The sequence below is a fragment of the Sapajus apella genome, unplaced genomic scaffold (assembly GCF_009761245.1).
Source record: "Sapajus apella isolate SASKATOON/1434 unplaced genomic scaffold, GSC_monkey_1.0 scaffold1, whole genome shotgun sequence".
Taxonomy (NCBI): Eukaryota; Metazoa; Chordata; class Mammalia; order Primates; family Cebidae; genus Sapajus; species Sapajus apella.
The window spans coordinates 58554615-58578145 of record NW_022436941.1 but is presented as its reverse complement, the minus strand read 5'-3'; the positions used below and the strand labels follow the sequence as shown (position 1 = coordinate 58578145).

Genomic DNA, 23531 nt, shown 5'->3' with positions numbered 1-23531 from the left:
TGCTCAGGTATTAGCCCTTGCAAATTCTGGTTAAATGTAAGAAATTATAGAAACTAAATGAGTTCTTAGTGGCATTATCAAAATATTTCTCCAACTTCTTTGGCAACTTGTGCGTTTTCCTTATATGTCTTCCACATGCCTCATCTTTGCCTGACCCTGCCAAATTCTCTTCACATTCTAATTAGCTTTGGCTTCTATGTTGTTGCCCTGGTCTACTATTAGTCAGTTTATTATTAACACAATAATATATGTTAATTGTACAAATATCACAAAACACATGGAACCAGTAAGAAAATAAAAATCAAATATAACAATTGCTGTTAACATTTTATGTAAACCTTTTAGATAAAAATGAGATCAATGTACAATCTGTATCAGTTTGCAATGTGATTTTTCACTTAAAATCTATTCTAAATATCTTCTAGTTCTCTAAGTCTCCACATTTTTGGTATTTTTCTCTTTTTCTCAAAAAGTATTTCCAAGTCTTTATTGCTTTACTATTCCAGAAAAGAGGTCAGCAAACTTTTCTGAAAATGAGCAGATAGTAAATATATTAGGCTCTGCAGGCCTTGTAGTCTCTCCTGCAGCCATTTAGATCTGACATTATAGTGCAAAAGCAGCCAAAGACATACATCAGGAATGGGCATGGCTATGTTTCAAATAAAACTTTACTTACAAAAATTGTCAGGAGTTTGCTGGCCCATATTCTAGACAGTTGCTTATAAAGAGATACTGCATATCATAATTACTATCACCCTTACAGAAAATTTCATTTATTATCTTTATATATTATCTTTATATAGCGACCTTTTCCTACAGATTTAGCCCAACACATAATATCAGGGACTATGTTCATTTCCAGTGTAACTGCAAATGTGACTCTTCAAAAGCAGTTAAAAATTCTCCATGTTTTATGGATACAAGAAAGACTTCCTCAGCTCAGTCTGTATCTTAGAAACCTATATTTCATTAACAAAGTAAGAAGGATTCTCTTCCCTCTACCCTTTACCCAAGAAAAGTTGAAGTTAAATGAGAAGTAACTTTCGGACACAGGCAATTTTAGTCCCTGTTTCAAATCCATGAAAGAGAAATTGACAATGAAGGAGTTATGATTAGCAGGAAACCTACAAGTTTATATGCAAGCATATCCATGCTCTGCTCCTTCCACACTTTGACAATGAAAGAGGTCTTTCCCCTTCTAGGGCCCTTTATTTACTTTTACTATGGATCCTATTCCCTACTGCCTTTTCATTATGGCTCAGAAGCTCTCTCTGTTTATTACTCTCTCTCATCCTCTCCTATGTCTCTCATTGCTTGCTTGCTGCCACCAGCATTTAAATTTACGTAGCATTTTAGTCTGGCTTTAGTTCCTCCTAAAATCTCAACTGTTCCCTACTCTTGTTTTTCACAGCCAAGTTTCATGAAATAATTGTGTATCTTTCTCTATTCTCATTTATTCCTTACTGTAATCAGGTTTTGCCCCCATTGAACGACTGAAATTGACTAAAGTTATCAGTGAAATCCTTATTGTTAAATCCAAACATCATCTTCATCCCTCGTCTTGCTTAAAAGGCAGCATGATGTATTAGTTAAGAGCACAAATTCTATTGTCAAGTTGCATGAGTTCAAATCCTGATTCACTTATTAGCTATGCATTTTCTTGGGCAACTCACTTAATTTCTCTATACCTCATTTTCTCATTATTATATACTAATTCTGCAGGTATCTAGCCCAAAGGATTGCTGTGCAAGTTAAATTAATACATGCAAAACCACTTGGTCCATAATAAGCACTATTAAAAAAGCTATATATAACTTTTGTGATAACACAGTCTCTAGGTTTTTCTCTTACCTCTGTGATTCATGCTTCCTAATCTCACTTTCATGTTCCTCTTCCTTCATACTCTGGTACTCCTTAATGTGGATATAAACAGCCTTTATGGCCTAGCCCCTATTTAACTCTGACAATGTTAATTGATGTTTGTGTCTTCTGTACTTTAAAGATGTTTTTCCATTGTCTTCTCATTTTCATGACTTTCAACAAAAAGTTTGCTGAAATCTTTATCATGCTTCCTCAACACACAACGTGACTTTTCTAAAGGCTGCTTTTAAGATTTTCTCTTTGCCACTGGTTTTGAACAATTTGATTATCACATGCATTGGTGTATTTTTCTTCATGTTTTTGTACTTGGGTTCTTTTACTGTCTTGGGTTTCTAAGTTTGTACTTTGTCTCAAATTTGAAAGACTTTCGGCAGTGATTTCTGTAAGTATTTTTTCTGTCCTCCTTGTTTCTCTCCTCTCCTTTGGGTGAGTCTAATTCTAAATACATTAGGCTTTTTGAAGACACCCCAGAGCTCACTACAGCTCTGCTCTCCTCCTACTTCTTTTAAGTCTTTTTTTTCTCTACTCTATATTTCATTTTGGACAGTTTCTATTGCTATGTCTTCAAGTTTGCTTATCTTTGCTTCTGCAATGTCTAACCTGCCATTAATCCCATCCAGTGTATTTTCCATCTCTAGATGTTGGATTTGGTTCTTTCTTGATATTCCGTATTTCTACCTAACATGTTCCATTTTTCCTCTAATTTTTTGAATATATGGAACATCGTAACAATTGTTTTAAAGTATTTTCTAGTTCTAAAATCTATGTCAGTTACAAACTGGTTTTGATTCATCTTTCTCCTCATTATGGATCATATTTTCCTGCTTCTGTGCATCATCTGATAATGTCTGATTGAAATCCAGCCATTATGAATTTTATTTTGTTGGGTGCTGGATATTTTCTTGTTTCTATATATATATATATATATATATATATATATATATATATACACACATATATATATTGTTGAACTTTGTTCTGGGACATGGCCAAATTACTTGGAAATTGTTTGAACCTTTTGGTTCCTGCTTTTAAGATATTAGGTGGGATTCAAGAAGCATGGAGTAAGTATCCACGCAGCAAGGCCCTTCCAAGTATGCTATCTAATATCCTGTGAATTATGAGGTTTTGCATTCCTTATGCCATGTACTGTTACAGTACCCTGTACTTTCACTAAATAAAAGCACCTCTCATACTTCATTGAAATTGCTTAACTGGTTGTGTTCTCTAAATATAGCTTTTCCTCCATACTGTTGCTGTATGTCTTAGTCAGTCTGGGCAGCTATCACAAATTATCAAAAACTGGGTGGCTTAAACAATAGACACTTATTTTTGTCAGTTCTGAGAGCTATGAAGTCCAAGATCAAGGTGCTGGCAGATCTGGTGTCTGGTGAGGGCATACTTCCTGGTTTGCAGATGGCTATCTTCCTATTATATCCTCATATGACAGAGAACAGAGAGAGATATTTTATATTCTTAACACCTGATGCAGTCCTGGCACGGTAGGTGCTATTTGAATAAATATGAATATTAAAAGATGAATGTTGGTGAAATATAAAAATTTGCAAGTCTAAACCAAAGCTGTGTCATCAGCACCTTACAATGAACTATCCTCTTTATAACTCACATGACTTGTTGAAACACAGTGGTATTCTTTTATTCTTTAGGAAATCAGAACAACCTGCATGTTTAAATACAGCTTGGTTCAACTTGGATTTTGTTTTCTATCTCTTCTAACATGTCTTTTACTTTCTTTGCTACCTCTTTGACATAAAGCTCCAGGACAAACTAATGGCCAAAGCAAAAAGATTATACAGAAGAGTGGTACTATATATATTTACTATGGCTTGTCAGAATAGAACATCTGATCTCTTAAACAGTATCATGATGACTAGAATTATCAGAGGAAGATCTAAGAAATATCAGCCTCAGTATGCTTAGGAAGATATTTTTAAAAATTATTTATAATATTATAAGAAACAAATAATGGAAATGAACTGCAAACTAGTAGCAGGTGTCTACCTTAAATTATGTGAGTTACTTAACTTTATAATTAATTTTCCTTCCTATAAAAATATCACTAAACCACATTTATAAAATGTGTCCTTCATTTTAATACATATTACTATAATAATAATTTGATCTTGTATATATTTAAGCCATTTTTATTCAATAAAAATGTTAGATAAAGCAACTGTCGAAATCTTAAACATTAAACAAAAAAAAGCTGTAAACAGTTGATTTCACAAAATATAATCTATTCTGATAGAGTATTACATAAGGTATCAGATGTCTAGTTTTATTTGTCCATAAATAACCTAAAATTATTAAATAAACTTTTAATTTACATATTAAGAAAGCAAAACTATACTGAATATATAATTTCACTCAATTATTTTGTGATTTCAAAATATATATTATCCTCACAATCAATAACTGAAAAATATGAGTTTCCCCAGAAAAATAAACTTTAACATAAACTATATTAAATAACAGAAAATAACAGAATATGAAGTAAGCCATTTACTATGTGCCATGGTTAATTGTATAACACTTCTTACTTGGTTAGGAAAAAAAGAGTCATGCTGCTAGATTATCATGTCATTTCCAATTTCACAAACGGGATTGTGTTAAAATTTCAAGAGTATGGGTAACTTTCCCCGGTCTTAAAATATCAAGTCCTTCAAATTAACAATCAGAATTTAAAAAAATTTTTTTTTAAATTTCACTGCATTGCTCTCTACTTAGATAGAAACAGTGCTGTAGTTATAAACTCTGTACTCCCAAAGGATTGCAGGGAAAAAAAAAGGTAGTCAGAGCTTAAGCTTTTCATGTCAAAACAAAGAAAAATAATCTTTGGAAGAAGCTCAGAATGTGTCTGCAGAGAAAGTGAGTTAGTAATGCACGTGGCAGAAGTATTATTTTAGACAGATATGGATAGAAAGCCACCTCAGTGCATATTTTCCTACCTCTACTCTCTCCTACCCCTTATTCTTTTCAGACTCCATCCAGAGAGAAGCAGCTTTGGAGCATCTGAGAATATTCTTAGATTTTGTAAAGGTGCATTTTAACAGACGTAATTACGAAACTATGTTTCAAGTCTAGTTTTCCTTAAGTATTCCAATTCATAACAATATTTTCCCAGTTTTATTTAAGTATAATTGACAATAAAATTGTATATATTTAAGGTATACATGTGATGTTTTGATACACATACACATTGTGGTGAGAACATTTAAGACCTACTCTCTTAGCAAATTTCAAGAATACAATACAGAATTATTAATTATAGTCATGTTTAAGCATAAGACTATTAAGTATCACTAAAATAGCTACAGAACTTAAGAAAAAAGTGCTCATGTCCTACTGCTGCTGACTTTAACACCAACCTATGATCAAAAGAGTTTCTCCTAGTACCAGAAATCTTTCCCTACAATTAACATTTTCAGAAATTAGTTTTCTCATTTACTTGCTTGAATAAATAAATGTCTGAAAAACTAGAGTAAACTATCACAAAAAATAATGGAATTCCCTGATAAATCCTTCCCCAAGAATTTTTTCTTTCTTGTTTTATTATGGCAATATCCTATGATACTGAACAAGAAAAATAATAGCCAAAGAGAGTGAGAATAGAAAAAGAAAACAAAATTTTTGCTAATGGTCTTTTAAAACTTGGAAAACAACAATGAGCTTATCTCTAAAATGTGGTATTAAGTATCTTTAAAAATTGTGTCTTATTCATGGAAGAGACAGCAATGCAGTGTCTGAAAAATACATAGTCTGTGCTTTTGCATTTATTAACCTTAAAAAATAATGCTATTTAATGACTTCTAATCCAAATCAGTAGCCTCAGGTTATATGTACCACAAACAAATATTGTTTGTTAGAAGTAAGCAAAACTGCCAGCTAATTCTCTTCTACTAACTACTACATGTAGACAAGCACCAAAAAAAAGACAATTTGGGGATTAAGACCAAAAGAAAAAAAAGAGCTAGAATCGCCTTTGTTTTAAATGACCCTATATTACTTAGAAAAAATCTTGAGTTGTGGCAGTGAAGAAGGCCAGAAATCGATAAAGCCCCACAGAGTAGAATTGCATCAAGATAGCAATTGTATACTGTAAATGCCTCTCATTCATCAAAATCTGCTGAAATTAAAGATTCATTTTTAAGGTCTTGAAAACTCACTAAAGCAATGTCACAACTTTAAAAAAAATCACATAAAACATGAAGGCAGCCTTAAACATGTTTTGCTCTTGTCACCCAGGCTGGAGTGCAAATGGCAGATGGAGTACAATGGCATGATCTTGGCTCACTGCAACCTCTAAGTCCTGGGTTCAAGCAATTCTCCTGCCTCAGCCTCCCAAGTAGCTGGGATTACAGGCATGAGCCACCCCGTCTGGCTAATTTTTTTTTTTTTTTTTTTTTTTTTTTTTTTAGTAGAGATGGGGTTTTGTCATGTTGGCCAGGCTGGTCTTGAACTCCTGACCTCAAGTAATCCACCCGCCTCAGCCTCCCAAAGTGCTAGGATTATAGGTGTGAGGCACTGTACCTAGCCAAGACCTTTATATATTCATATAGCAATAATGACTAAGCAATGTAGAAAGAAATATAATTCTAGAAACATATTTTCCATTGTTATCTTAGTTGCCTATCATAACTAAGATATACGCTCCTTCAAATCACATTAAGGGAAGGGAATATAAGAAACATTACCTTTCCTATATGCTATTTGTCATGGAAACATATAATGAGGCAAGAGTATTGCACTTTATAAGAGATAATTAAGTTGGTTCCTGATGCCAAATTATTAACACTAAAAACAACCAAGCAGAAATCAAAACAAACCATAAGAACAATTTATACAATGTAAATATGATATAAAAAAGAACCATATAATCATATCACATCTATATAAGAACAAACCAATCTATGTCCTAAGAAATTCATGAATAGAACAAAATAAAGTGTACTCTTTTTTGAAACCCTAAAGGATACCATTGTCTGCATATAAACTCCAAAGAAATTTTATTAAAAAGCAAACAGAATTTATAAGTTAATTTAACAAGGAAGAAAACCAGTATTTCCATATATGGTCAATTAATAACTGGATATTCAACTTTTAAAGGTACCATTTATCTATACCAAAAAAATCATTATTTTGTGTAGAGCTAACAAAACATGTGCATGAGCTGTGTGTTAAAAATTATAAATCACTAATTAAATAAATGAATGAAAATTCATATAAATGGAGAGATACATAGCTTTCATGAAGCAGAAGACTCAGTATTGTTACTATTTGAATTCTTTTTGAGGTATTTATAGACTCAACACAATTCCAATATCCCAACAGGATTGTTTTGAAGAAATTAAACACTAGAAATAGAAAAGAAGTAGAATAGTCAAAACAATTTTGAAAAGAACAGCAAAGTTGAAGGTTTCACACTACCTGATTTCAAGATTTACTATAAAGCATAGCAATCAATACAACATGATAGTGGAAAAAGAACAGATCAATGGTACAGAATAGAGAATCCACACATATATGGTGATTTTCAACAAAGATGCAAGTACAATCCGAAGGAGAAATGAGAGTCTTTTCAATAAACAGTGCTGGAACTGGATATCCATATGCCAAAATAGAAAACAAAACAAGAAAATCCTAATCCAAACTCTGGACCATATACAAATCTCAAAGTAGACCATAGAACAAAATGTAAAAACAAATTATCAAGGTTCTAGAGAATACACAGGAAAAAATATCTGTGATTTGGTTTAGACAAGAATTCCTTAGATACACCACCAAAAGAGAAATATTGATAAATGAAACTTCATCAAAAGTAAAAACTACTCTTTAAAAGACACTATAATTACAACAGTATAGTACTAGCATAAGGACAGACATGTAGACTAATGGAACAGAATACAGAGCCCAGAAATAAGCACATTCACAGTGAACTGATCTTCATCAAGGGTGTCAAGCATATACAATAGGGAAAGAACAGTCTTCTATAAATGGTGCTGGGGAAACAGAAAAGAATGAAATTAAACCCTTATCTTACACCAAACACAAAAATCAAATCAAAAATGGATTAAAGAATAAACATAATACCAAAAATCATAAAACTGCTAGAGAAAACATGAGGAAAAGCTTTGCGGCATTGCTTAGCAATGATTTCACAGAAATGACATAAAAAACACAGGCAACAAAAGCAAAAATAAATGAGACTATATCAAACAGCACAGGAGACAATCAATGAGTGTAAAGGCAATCCATGGAATTGAAGAAAATATTTACAAACCATATATCTAATATCTAATAATGGGTTCATCTCCAAAATATGTAAGGAACCCCTACAATTCAACAGCAAAATAAAAACACAAACAAAATGAATGACCCAATTAAAACTGGGCTAAGAAATTGAACAGACATTTCTCCAAAGAAGATATACAAATGGGCAACAGATGTGTGAAAAAAAGACATTAACATCACTAATCAGGAAAATACAAATCAATGCCACAATGAGCTATCACCTCACTCTTGTCAGGATGGCTTTTTTTTTTAAAAGCAAAAATGTTAATGAGGATGGGGAGAAACTGGAACCCTTGTACAAGAGAATGGAGAAAGGGAAGAAAGGAAGGAGGAAGAACATGTTTGCCTTGAGAATGCCTGCCTGAAATGGCTGAGTGATAAGATGCCGTAAAAGAAGCTAGAACCCAGAGCTGCCTCAGTACCTCACAGTTTTCCAGTTTCAGTTCTGTTATGAGTACTTATAATAAAACTCCTGTTGTTAAAATGGTATATTACACATTTTCATTGTCTATTCTATCCCTAACCAGTTTCAGAAGAACTTTCTCCCAGAATTGTCATCCCTAGGATTATATAACTGATCAGTCCAAAAGAAGTATCTTATCCAAAGCAGCCTACCTATCAGATTATCTCAGGACTGTGAACCAAGTTGCCCATTCTCATACAGACAGTGGTTGATGTTTTAGCTAAAAATTCATGCAGAGTTAGTCTTGTAGTCAGTATCTTAGGCAAAGTTCCACGCAAAATAAAGTTATGAAGTATCAGAAATCAAGAGAAAACTGTATTAAAGAATGGGTCAGGCATTTACAAGTTTTGGTATTCAAAAGCTCTCTCCTAGTTTCCTGCTCCTTCTAACACCAAACATCACCTTACCAGATCCTTTCACTTCAAGCAAATAAGTTCTAAAAACTGCTTGCCAGCTGCTGCCAAAGAAGTACAACTTTACATCTTTTCACTTTTGTGTTCCCTGTCCACTTAACATTTCAAAAGCAATACCATGGCCTTGCAAAGAACCAATTCCTATGATTCCCACCCCCACCCCATTGAAGTATACTTTACAAGAGGATAAAGCATTTATGCATAGTTTTCTGTGTATTTCTTCCTCTCAACATTCCTTTCCATATGTGATGCTTAATAAATAATTCATTGTAACAGAAGTAATTTATTAAGTTCTTCTGCTTCTTCTAGAAATATATTTCTAAATCAAAAATTGGGACTGTTTTTCTGAAACAGTCCAATAACAGAGCACAATATCTGAAATGAACCTGTCTTTAAAAAATCTAGACAAAGTCACTTAGCCAGAAGTGAATGCCTATGAGTTATCTTGTGATAGCAACTGTTTTAAAATGGTTTTTAAAAGCATAATTTTAAACATGAGAACATAAAAAAGTTTTAAAGCTGTAACAAATTCAATTCCTCACATATTTAAATATAAAACTATTGGCCTCAACTTTTTAAGATCAAAAGATAAGTTTTCAAAGTTCCCACAAAGATTTTTATGAAGTGCCAAAATATACAAATACTACAGGTGTAGTTTTTCTAGTATTTTAAAAGTGTTTTCCTGTCCTATAATATAAATCTATCCTTAACCACAAGTTTGTCTGTGTTCCCATGACACTGTATACGTACTTTCATTATAGAATTATGAAGTCATATTATATGATCATAAGCTCATCAAGAAAGAACCAACTATATCTTTTATTTTTGGAGTTCTCAGAAGAAAAATAATGTTTATTTCAGAGTAGACACCATAAAAGAAAATGATGAGTGAAAGAAATACACATTTCATTGGAAATATTAGTAAAATGATTAAACAAGTTTAGTCTACTGAGCCTTAAATTTATAGTTTCTCACATGTTCAGAAAGGAAATGTTTCTAGTCATATTTCCTCCTTAATCTGGCTAAAATGGAGACCTCAACTGAAAACTCTACTTTCATTCTTAAAAAATATTCAATTCAGAATAATGCTTTCATTTTATCAATCACTTAGTAGAAAGAACTCAAAGGGCAAAATATCAGACACAGGGAAGACCATGATTAAGGAAAATTCCTTGATCACTTAATACATGTGTACAACAACTGGTAATAATTTCAGCATAAAACTTTTGAATTATTTATTTGTTAAAGACAAGTAGAAATAATATATCTTTATTCAACCCATTAATCAATTTAGATTCTGATGAATAGCTGTATAAACAACAGCTTTTATAATGTTAGCACAGTACGCACATAAGGTTCGTGATATGGTTTGGCTGGGTGCCCACCTAAATCTCATCTTGAATTGTACTCTCATAATTCCCACATGCTGTGGGAGGGACCTGGTGGGAGATAATTGAATCATGGGGGCAGTTTCCCCCATACTGTTCTTGTGGTAGTAAATAAGTCTTACAAGATCTGATGGTTTTATCAGGGGTTTCCGCTTTTGTGTCTTTCTTATTCTCTCTTTGCCTGCTGCCATCCATGTAAGACCAGACTTGCTCCTCCTTGCCTTCTGCCATGATTGTGAGGCTTCCAAAGCCTGTAAGTCCAATTAAACCTCTGTCTTTTGTAAATTGCCTAGTCTCGGGTATGTCTTTATCAGCAGTGTGAAAACTGACTAATACAGTAAATTGGTACCAGTAGAGTGGGGAGCTGCTGAAAAGATACCCAAAATGTGGAAGCGACTTTGGAACTGGGTAACAGGCAGAGGGTGGGAAGAGTTTGGAGGGCTCAGAAGAAGACAGGAAAATGTGGGAAACTTTGCAACTTCCTAGAGACTTGCTGAATGGCTTTGACAAAATGCTTATAGTGATGTGAACAATAAGGTCCAGGCTGAGGTGGTCTCATATGGAGATGAGGAATTTCTTGGGAACTGGAGCAAAGGTGACTATTGTAACAATAATTTTAGCAAAGAGACTGGTGGCTTTTTGCCCTTGCCCTAGAGATTCATGAAACATTGAACTTGAGAGAGATGATTTAGCATATTTAGCAGAAGAAATTTCTAAGCAGCAAAGCATTCTAGAGATGACTTGGGTGTTGTTAAAAGCATTCAGTTTTAAAAGAGAAACAGAGCATAAACATTTGAAGATTTTGCAGCCTGATGATGCAATAGAAAAGAAAATCATATTTTCTGACGAGATATTCAAGCTGGCTGCAGAAATCTGCATATATAATGAGGAGCTGTGGCTGAAAGGGACTAATGTAGAGCTCAGGCCATGGCTTCAGAGGGTACACACCCAAAGCCTTGGCAGCTTCCATGATGCTGTGCCTGCGGGTGCACAGAAGTCAAGAAGTGAGGTTTGGGAGCCTCCACCTAGATTTCAGAAGATATATGGAAATGCCTGAATGCCCAGGCAGAGGTTTGCTGCAAAGGCAGGGCTCTCATGGAGAACCTCAGCTAGGGCACTGCAGAAGGGAAATGTGGGGTCAGAGCCCCCACACATAGTTCCTACTGGGTTACCACTACTGGAGCTGTGAGAACACCACCATCCTCCAGATCCTAGAATGGCAGATCCAGCCACAATTTGCACCGAACACCTGGAAAAGCTGCAGATACTCAAGTCCAGCAGGAGGTAGGCTGTACCTTGCAAAGCCACAGGGGCAGAGCTTCCTAAGATCATGGGAACCCACCTCTTGCATCAGTGTGACCTGGATGTGAGACATGGAGTCAAAGGAGATCATTTTGGAGTTTTAAGATTTGACTGTCCAGCTGAATTTCAGACTTGTGTGGGGCTGTAAGCCCCTTTGTTTCACCGAATGTCACACATTCGGAATGACTGTATTTACCCAATGTCTGTACTTCCTGTATCTAGGAAATAACTAGCTTGCTTTTGATTTTACAAACTCACAGGAGGAAGGGACTTGCCTTGTCTCAGAGATTCTGGACTGTGGACTTTTGAGTTAATGCTAAAATTAGTTAAGACTTTCAGGGACTGTTGGGAAGGCATAATTGGTTTTGAAATGTGAAGATAGTAGATTTGGAAGGGGACAGGGGCAGAATGATATGGTTTGGCTGTGACCCCACTCAAATCTCATCTCAAATGTACTCCCATAATTCCCACGTGTTGTGGGAGAGACCTGGTGGGAGATAATTGAATCATGGGGGCGGTTTCCCCCATACTGTTCTCGTGGTAGTGAATAAACCTCATAAGATCTAATGGCTTCATCAGGGGTTTTCACTTTTGCATCTTCCTCATTCTCTCTTTGCCTGGTGCCATCCATGTAAGATGAGACTTGCTCCTCCTTGCCTTCTGCCATGATTGAGGCTTCCCCAGCCATGTGAAACTGTAAGTCCAATTAAACCTCTTTCTTTTGTAAATTTCCCAGTCTCGGGTATGTCTTTATCAGCAGTGTGAAAGCTGACTAATATAGTTTGAATTATAAATTGAATCCTTGTGAGAGTTAGATAACATTACTGTGTCCCATAGTTTATTCCAAAAATGTATGCTGTTATTCAGAAGGAAGAATACATGAAATAATATAGCTGTCTTTGTACAATTATCACTACTATTATAAAAAGAATATAAATTTTTTACAAAGTGAGCCATTCACATATGTATATTTTTAATACAACTATTTAAAATGTTCCCTTTGTACATATATGACAGAAGTTTTCTCTGTAAGTAACAGACCAAAATTTGAAGTTCAGTATTTGTCTTGTGTAAATGATCATGAGATCTACTTGTAGGATAGTCTATGTTAGAAATATAAACATATGTGTAAAAATACCATAAACAAAGGTATGTGGAAAATTTTTGTGAATGGTAGAGAACAATGGAAGGAAGGGAGAGAGGAAGGGAAGCTGTTTGGATTTCTTGAGTGGAGATCTTTCAATGTCTTGCCAAAATATCAAAGTCTTCTAAAGACCCCTGGATTGGAGAGGACTGGGTGAAGGTTCCATTTGAACATTACGTATTTAGGTTTTAGAGCAGAAGAAAGGAAGGTCAGAAGGGGCAGCAAGCATCTTTAATCATATCTAATGAATTTTCTGAATGGTTATATTTTAAAATTTTCATTTTATTTTAAATTATATACAGTAAAATTCACTTTTGTTGTATACATTTCTATGAGTCCTGACAAAAGCACAGTGTAACCATCAATCAAGACATAAAACAGTTCTACCACTGAAAAATTCCCTTGTACTGACCCTTTACATCATGAGTCTTATTCCAACATAACCTTTAAGCTTAGTAATTCTTGGATTAATGAATCAGTTTAACAAAAGTAGGGAATGGGGAATTAACTACTTTTCGGTAGGGTTTAAAAAATAATATACACGAGTATGTATTCCTATCAGCATGTATATATGCATAAATACTCCATTTCTTCATATTACAAAGCAAAATAAAATAGGGAATCAGACTAGCGATTTTCCCTAAACATCTAATGCTCTCCTGTGCTGAGCTTCCACTGCTGGTATCATCAAGCCAAATCTATGTCATTCCACAGAAATAAATCAACTATATCCTCTTGAGAAATCCACAAACAACTAAACTCAATCTCTAACTATATAAGCAGCAACAAATACAGTAATAATTTAAAAGGCATACCAGACTGCTTTTTGCTGGCACTTTTTTTTTTTTTAAATCTTCTCACAGGTAGAGAGAGCAACAGCTGTTGGTGAATAGTTCTAGTCACAAGAGAATTTCTTTAGCATAGTTTGATATCATAGCTTAAATTCAAAGTGACACTAAATTAAAGCTTGTTATGGTAATAATCATGATAGTGTAAAGTGGTTTTGAAAAACCTACAGTCTGAGTCTTCAGAATTAATTTCAGTTTTATCACCCTTGACTGGCTAGTTTTATCACCCTTGATTGGCTAGTTTTATCTTAGTTTAACATAAAACTTTAAAATATTGAAACCTTTGATTTTAAAAAAAGACATCCCATGAATGGATAAAAAATTAACAATAAAATCTTATAATTAAATGATATACTACTTGTCTAACAGAGGAATAAGACAAGATAAATTTCTTTTCAGAGGCTAGGCACCTAACTTTAGAGTTTTACTCAAGATCTGTAAAACATTTGCCAGCAGTTAACAAATAATATACCTATACACATAGCCCCATACACATATGTGAAAGGAGAAAGTACCTGCAACTACCTCTAATGTTAATATAGTAATTGATTTTAGAAATCCTATAATCAAATACAATGACTTAATTAATACTTTCTGGTTCATTAGTAATACAAATAGTGCCAGAATTCTTGAAATTTTAATCTTTGAGGTATCTGAAATCACACAAATTACAGAACTTTTGATGAAAAGAACCCCACTTAATTCAGAGGAAAGAACTATGAGTAATGAACAATCATAAATATACAACAAGATCACATTACACCTGAAATCAGTCAGGAGAGAAATGCTCTAAGTACAGTGACCACCAGTCAGAGATGTTGTGCATGGTTGTTCAAGGTATGCACATCGTTCCCCTAACAGGGGCATCCGGCTGAGGAAGCAGAGGAGCCTGGACTTGAACCCACTTCACCAGTTAAATCATATTCCTGCAGGGTAACCCACAAAAAGTGTAAAGTACTTAAAATTTTTTCTGGAAAATATTACATTTCCTATTGTTAAAGTAGCTCGATGTAGAATTACCAGAGGGAAATCTCAGCCTTAAGATCAGAATTAATCTTAGGTCACTGCCACTCCACATGCCCCTAGTGAAGTCCATAATACAACATTCCAATCTATATTTGAGTCCTTTCATGGACTCAATTAAAGGACTTTCCGACTAAGTCCTTCCATGGACTCAAATATAGGCAGTTCTTTGTGTAAGTCAAATTATGCCTGCCTGAAACTTCCGTCTTTTACTCCTACTGCTCTTCTACATTATAGCTCTAAAAGATTTTTGAAGACAACTATCACATCTGCTTTTTGTCCTCTTCTCCATGGCAAGTAAGTTCAGTCCTTTAATTCATTATCACATGACATATTTCTAGACAGTAGCTACTTCAGAATTCCTATATATGACAGTGTAGAGGAATTATCTTGAAGTCTCTTTTTCAGAACAAACATACAGTTTCTATTTAGCTTTTATAATGACCCTATTTTTGTCTCCCTAATGGTTGTCCAATTATTCAAATTATAGCATTTACTTAGGTTCTGCCATAAATTCATAAATCAAGCTTTGACACATCAGCTTGTAGGTTTTGAATATGTGCTTTGCTGATTTTCTCTTTATTTTTTGAAGGCTTTAGTAAGATATTGGGAGGTGAGAGTGCAGTGGACAAAAATGCATTTTGCAGCCTTCTAACAGCACCTAGGCTAGCAACATTTTCCTTAAAAGGTTATGTTCGAGAGGAAATAAAAACAAACAGAAACAAATTACCGTGGAACTATTCCTTCTTATAGTACTGTGTAGTACAATCTGTTCAACTTATAATTACCTAAAACTCCCCGCCTGTTATATTTTCCCTAAAGTACCACTGTTTAGTCAGTTCTCCAGATTTATACATTTTATTTTTTAACTCAAATATGTAATTGATTTTATTTATGTAACTGGCTAGTTTATATATTTTTCTAAAATTCAGATACATAAAATTGATGAGGTACATGAAAGATTCACTTACTTTTAAAATTACCAGAATAAAGATTTTAAGAGTAAATAAAATAAACTGAAATATTCAATAATTTTAATATCTGGCAGAAGGTCCTGAAGGCAAATTTTCCAATTCTTCTGGCTGCCTTTTCCTATTAGAGTTCTAACAAACTGAAAGGAACTTCAATTTTAGTGATATTATAAATGAAGAGTGCCTTAGAAAAAATATGAGCCTAGTTTTTAAATAACCATGGTAATCCAACTAATTCAAAATAAAGTTTTGTACTTTTCCATGCCTTCTAACTCTTCTACCTCAGTGAAATTGATTAGTTGCATAATAAAAGTTATTAAATGTTTTTAAATTAAAAAGCTCCAAGAAATAGCAGATCAATTTGGAAAATTCAACTACAAGTCTCTAACTATAGTACCACACCAGATTCTTAATGAAAAGGGCATTTTACTTTTCACAGCATTTTGATGGCCTACTACATATGTAGTTTCTAAAGGATATAAATTAATGGGTTTCCTGAAAAATACTGAAAAGCCAATTAGTCTGAAAGTAAATCTGAGTAACTGTAAGAATGTTTTGAGTTTATAATAAAATATTAGAGCCTCTGAGACAAGAATTGAAAAATAAATGTTTTGGTTTTTAATGACAGTATTCCTTTGTGGCAACTTTTAAACCACAGGAATTATCCTATTTGGAGAATATAATTCTCTTGTAAGATGTGCTTCCAATTAAGAACTACATCACGGAAAGGCACGTCAATAAATATTCTGACGCTATGGATAAATCCAGAGGAAAGATTTAAATAGTCATCAAGAAGGTAATTTATTTATATTAGATTTACAAATCTGCAAATAAATTTTAGCAGCAAAGGAATGACCCATTGATATTAAGAATACAGCAAAGGCTTTAGGTGAGCCACAGAATTAATATGTTTTGGAGCTCAAAAAGAACTTTAAATATCACAAAAGAGGTATATAGAAAAACCTTCATTTTACAGAGGTAAAGCAATTTGTCCAACGGTACGACCATAAACAGGAAATTTGACTTCCTCACTCTTTCTCTTTTAACTTACTTCATCTCTAGCGTCTTTAAAACATCCTTTCTGAATTTGTTCATACCACAACCCCAAAATTGTGTGCCATATTTTTGAGGGAAACACAGAAGACTTAACATATGTTTAATACCATGTGAACTACAGCTCAAGTTTGCATCTAATCAATGTGAAACAGGAAATGAGGGTCATGGCGTCCAGCCTGATTCCAAGATCTGAGCAAATATGTAGTGTCCAACAGGTGCTCATATCCTATAATTAAGTAATTATGGTTACTTTAAAAAGATATAGAAATACGTTTTTTTCCTTTCAATTTATATGTATTTTTTTTTCAAATGACATTAAATGGTTAGATCATGGATACTTAAGTTGTTTAGACCCACATACCTAACAAAAAGATCTGTTGGGGTTTTGTTTGTTTACACATTTTTGCTTAAGTGCCCCATGAAAAAAATATCTAAGACAATAAGGGCTCTGTAAACTGAGACCATTTCAGAAAAATCTGTGCTAATGTAAACGTGAGGAACATACACACTGAATGATTCTTAAAAGTGTCACATAAACTTGATAATGAAATGAAAAGATAAGATGCTAGGGTTGTAAACACAGAAAATCCCAGAAGTCTGTTACTGGCTTTTGCCAATGTCGGAAGTATGGCTGAGATGATGAGAAGGGAAGCAGACGTTTTTAATAAACTTATGATGCAGAGCAAAAATTAGCATTCAGAGCCCACCAAGGAGAACATAAAACCTGGTATGGTTTGGGACCTCAAAGGGTTATAGTCTTAGACTAAGTATGAAAACAGGCATAGATATCACTTATAGGAAATGTCATTTTAAATTATCGCACTCCCTTGTTTGGTTTACAATGATCTGACCTTAAACTTGCTGCCTGCCAGAGCAAATACAAATCCTTTTTGGAATATTATTAAGATTGTCAACTTATCTCTATTATCATGCACATACAGCATTTAGGACACAATAAAAAATATCCAGGTATATAAGAAAATAATAATACCATACATCTGGAAACCAAGAGAAACAAAAGAAACAGCAACTAGACTCCCTGTGGATTTACATAATGGAGATATAAGAGCTGAGCTTAAAAACCATTATGCTAAATATGACCAATAAATTAAGCAACAACACTGAGAACATCAGCAAAAAGGTGGAATAACATTTAAATTGAAATTCTAGGACTAAAGAACACAATCACTGAAATTAAGAAGCAGTGGATGGATTATTAGCACAACTGAAAAAAATTAATGGGCTAGGAGGTCAGAAGAAAATTAAAAAATTAAAATATGGAGGAAAGAAAAGATAGAAAATCCAGAAAAGATCATAAAGGATATACAGAATATAGTAAAAATATATAGATACAGGTCTTTGGAATTCCAGAATAAAAGGAGTTAAAGTAAAATAGAGGCATAAGTATTATAATATTTGAAGATATAATGGCTGAAAATTTTCCAAACTGATTAAACTTCCCAAAACTGATGAAAAGCCCTAGAGTTAAGAAGCACTACAAAACCCAAGTAAGAGAATTACAAAGAAAACAATACCCAGTCACATAACAGTAAAACCTGATGAAAACCAACAGCCGGGCACGGTGGCTCAAGCCTGTAATACCAGCACTTTGGGAGGCCGAGGCAGGCGGATCATGAGGTCAGGAGTTTGAGATCAGCCTGTCCAAAGAATGTGAAACGCTGTCTCTACTAATAATACAAAAATTAGCCGGGCGTGTAGCGTGCGCCGGTAGTGCCAGCTACTTGGGAGGCTGGCGCAGAAGAATCGCCTGAACCCAAGAGGCAAAGGTTGCAGCAAAGGTTGTAGTGAGCGGAGATTGTGCCACTGCACTCCAGCCTGGACGACAGAGTGAGACTCCATCTCAAAACAGAAAAACAAAAAAACAACAACCTTAAAAGCAGCCAAAAATAAAACAAAAACAAAAATGCATGTATTATTCTGACAGCTTGAACCTAATTAGAAATAGCAAAAGCCAGGATACACAGGAATGATATCTTCAAGACAATGAAAGAAAACTGTTTGCAGGGCGAGGTGGCTCACACCTGTAATCCCGGCATTTTGGGAGGCCGAGGCACGCAGATCACAAGGTCAAGAGATGGAGACCATCCTGGCCAACATGAGTGAAACCCCTTCTCTACTAAAAATACAAATTTAGCTGGGCATGGTGGCATATGCCTGTAGTCCCAGCTACTCGGGAGGCTAAGGAAAGAGAATCGCTTCAATCTGGGAGGCGGAAGTTGCAGTGAGCTGAGACAGCACCATTGCACTCCAGCCTGGAGACAGAGAAAGACTCCGTCTCAAAAAAAAAAAAAAAAAAAAAGAAAATTGTCAACCTAGAATTTTTAAATCCAGCAAAAACATTCCCTTCCCCCAAAAAGTGCAATAAAAATATTTTTTCCCAAAAAACAAAAAATGAGAATGTATAATCAGCAGATCCACAAAAATTATCACATGCTAACTAAAGCGTATTCTTCAGGAGGAAAGAAAATACTTGAAGAAGAAAACTCAGAGGTGCCAGAAGAAATGTTTTCTATAAAAATAGTGATAATGATGCCTCATGGAGTTTAAAATGCATATAAAATTAAAATACAGAACAGTAACATTTAAGTTGGGGGAGGTTAATTGCATTAAAGTAGAAGGTTCTTTCATAGCACAGGAAATAGTATTATTTTATATCTTATCTTAATAAATCAAGGATAGTTATATAATCAATGGGATAACCATAAAAAGAACAATATAACAAGCTAATGGTGAGCAGTAGGAGAATGATGGTGAGAAGAAAAAAATCAAACTAAAACAAGAAACGAAAAGGAAGGAACAAGTAACAAAATGAGCAGAATATATAGAAAATAGTTAATCATAGATTTAAACCCAAATATATCAGTAATTGCATTAAGTAAAAACACTTCAAACAAAGATTATCAGACTAGTTTTTTTTTCTTTTTCTTTTTTTGAAATGGAGTCTTGCCCTGTGGCCCAGGCTGGAAGGCAATGGCACGATCTCGGCTCACTGCAACCTCCACCTCCTGGGTTCAAGCAATTCTCCTGTCTCAGCATCCTGAGTAGCTGGGATTACAGGCGTCTGCCACCATGCCCAGCTAATTTTTTTTACCTTTAGAAGAGACATGGTTTCAGCGTGTTGGCCAGGCTGGTCTGGAATTCCTGATCTCGTGATCCACCCACCTGGCCTCCCAAAGTGCTGGGATTACAGGCATGAGCCACCACGCCTGGCCCAGACTAGGTATTTTTTTAAAATCCAACTATATGCTGATAACAAGAAACAAGCCTTAAATAGGAGGCTGTAGAAAATTTGAAAGTAAAAGGACAGAAAACAAGATATATATTGTACAGATACTAATGGAGACTTTGAGGCAAAATACAACTATTAGACACTGGGTCAGTGTTCTAGAGATGTGATGGGAGAGAAAGTAGATAAAAGGAGAATTTACACAAAAATTCTATTTCTTCGCATTATTGTCAATTCAATGCACTTACCATATACCTTACTATCAGACTTTAGATGATAGAGATGTTTTAGTTCAATTCCCCGTATGTAAAAGAAGAGTTAACTAAGGTCCAGAGATATTATTATACGCTTAGTTTCAGATTACATATCTAGTTTGCAAACAGTTTAGTTCATAAGCATTCAGACCCCCCAGTGCCAAGCTGCACAGTCTACATCTCCTTTTTCCTCTATCAGACTTTTTTTTTGTCATTTCTTGTAGAATAATTGTCAGTTTTTGCTGCTACTCCCCAAAACTTAAAAATTAAAATTCATTATATTTTCTGGACTAATTTATATGCAAGTAAAATATCTGAGATTAATCTGCTAAAATAGCAACTTGTAGCGTATATCATAACTTGTAGAGTACCAAGATTGCCTAGATAATAAAAAGGCTAGAATTGAAACCTAGGCTTCAGAGTGTGCACTTTGCCAAATAAAAGCTCTTGACTGGGATGTAGATAGGTTCTACCACAAACTAGATGTCTGACCTTCACATTTCTAAATTTCCTTCCTCACAAACAGAAATGAGAAACTTTACCAAATATTACCTAAAGGTTACTTTAATTTTCAAAAACTGATTTGCAATAGTAAAACTTCATTGTATAATTATATCCGTAACTCTAGATAAATTAAAGGAATACTGTGCCTTTCAGAGAGTTCAGCAAGTATTAACCAAAGGGCAGTGAAGAAATTCAGCATGTTTTTAAAAGTATAGTAGTGTAATCAACAAAATAATTGCAATCAAAAAACTATTTGAAAGAAATATATAGTTTTAGCTTTTCTAGGCTGGGTTTTAAGAGAGTAAGAGAATCTACATCATTACAAAAACAAATAGAGAAACAAGCCAAACCTACTTTAATTAAGTTCCAGGAAAGCAGGCAAACTTATTAATTAAATGTTTAATGGCATGTTAGTTTTAGGTCACATTTAAAATATACCATATAAAATTATGCTACATGTATTTTTATATGTTTACATATAAAGGTTATATGAGCCATGTGTAATCAATGTGCAGAACATATTTTTGTCTTTTTATAATATAACATATACAGTAAGAGTTTAATGGTAGCATTTTTATTTTGCCTTTTTATTGTACTGCTGGCAGTATTTTTGTTACAAAAATCAGCTCTATATAATCCATTTTCCAAAGCCTCTCTCAGTCAAGGTAAGTAATAAATGTAAATCTTCCCTTCTGAAAGACTTGACTTATCCTGGAGATATTATGAAACAGTGTAAACTTGTAAGCTCTTGGTGAGGGAAATGGAAAGAGTTAAGAAGAACATTTTCTGGGTCTTTTCAAAATACTAAAGGTCCCCTATGTTTCCTGTTATTTAATATGAAGCCAGAGCAAAAAGGAATAAATTAGGAAGCAACTCTTTTCTGGATGGATTACAAGGAAATGGTGTTCCATAGCAAAGTAAAATGGCAACTAAGAACGAATATAGGATATATAGTAAACTGTAAATAGAATAGGGAAAGCAGAAGTACAAAATTAGAAGGAAAGCAAGGTCATTTATCCTGAAAAATCAATAAAACTCATTTATATTTTCCCATATAAAAATTAGAATTTCCACATAACTTGGTAAGCAAAAAAAATTTTTATGGTAACCCTATACCACATAAATTATTACATCTTTTTTTCACATCTTTTGCTCTAAGTTGAGATTAACTTTCACAATGTAAGAACTTACTGAAAATAGAAGATTCATTATAATAGCAATAGCAGAAGTAGCTAACATTATTGCTTACTATATACCAGATTGTGCTAAACATATTACATGAATCATCATATTTAATTCTACTAACACCTCTACTGGATACACATTATTACTAGCCACATTTTATAGAGTAAAAAAGATTTAGGCTGGGGGCGGTAGCTCACGCCTATAATCCCAGCACTTTGGGAGGCGGAGGTGGATGGATCACCTGAAGAGTTTGAGACCAGCCTGGCCAACATGCTGAAGCCCCATCTCTACTAAAAATATAAACATCAGCGGGGTGTGATGGCAGGCACCTGTAATCTCAGCTACTCACGAGGCTGATGCAGGAGAATCGCTTGAACCCAGGAGGTGGAGGTTGCAGTGAGCTGAGATCGCACCACTGCACTCCAGCCTGGGCGACAGGGAAAGACTTTGTCTCAAAAAAAAAAAAAAAAAGATTTAGAGGAATTAAGTGACTTGCCCAAGATCCGGAGCTTATAAATGGTTCTGCTGGGATTTAAACCCAGATAGACGAAGAGCATACTCATAAACTTTTAAAAAATATCATAAGAGCACATTATAGTTCTATAACTATTCACATAGATTCATATTTTTCCTTTAATCAGCAATTATACATGTGTAGATTAAATATCAAGTCAACAATATCATGTTAGTGACTATTTCCAAATAAGAATCACAGTATACTTGAATTACAGAGCCACTGAAGTCCCACACTGACAGCACTTCTATAAAGTAGCCTCTTCTCACTGTTCCTTCATGTTGTAAATTTTAATCTTAGCTGTTTCTGTCCTTATCCACTACAGAAACAGGAATGGAAATATTCTGGTTATGAAAGCTACGGTTTCTACTGAATAATTTCAAACAGCTGACAGTAAACACAGCACTCAGCCCCTCCACATGCACGCACATGCACAATAGGAAACGGAAGCTGTCAAATAGCCCCTAGATACTACCTAGTGAATGAGAACTTTTGCCAGTTCCTGTCTGGACCAACTGCCAATGACAGTTTTCAAATTAATTAAAACATATGGTTATTAAATTCATACCAAACATGCTTTGCAAATAGACCTCTTTGCACCATATTCATAAAAAGTTGCAGTAAATGTAATTTTAAAATTTAAAAGATGCTTTATCTTAATTTCTGATTGTACTTAATTTGTTCAGGAGTTAATGTTCCATAAGTAATATTTAATGTATTAATGAAACATACTATTTCAATGGACCTTGCAGAAACGTTCCATAAAACAAAAATTATCATCTCTTGGTTTCCAGTTTGAAAATGTGAACTGTGTGGAAGAGGAATGGGAGTGGTTGGGAAAAGGGGCTTTTCTATAAAATAAAAATTCCTGTATTTCTATTAAATTATGGTCTTTAGGAGGCAAACTATTAGGCAGAACTACAGAAATTATTAACTACAGTTCAAAAAACCTTCAGAGAAATCAATCTAACTACATAGCAATTAGATGGGAATCCCCTATTTGAGGGGGAAAAAAAGGGTAGTACC

General features: G+C 34.2%; 1 protein-coding gene and 1 long non-coding RNA gene across 7 annotated transcripts in view; one reads left to right on the top strand and one right to left on the bottom strand.

The window, feature by feature from the left end:
- The window catches only part of SSBP2 (single stranded DNA binding protein 2), a 314744-nt gene that overhangs the window by 135868 nt on the left and 155345 nt on the right, over positions 1–23531 (bottom strand). The window lies entirely within an intron of this gene.
- LOC116550862 lies at positions 1772–8919 on the top strand. The gene is made up of 3 exons (XR_004268608.1): positions 1772–1855; positions 5729–5734; positions 8907–8919. It is a non-coding gene; the product is annotated as an uncharacterized LOC116550862 (long non-coding RNA).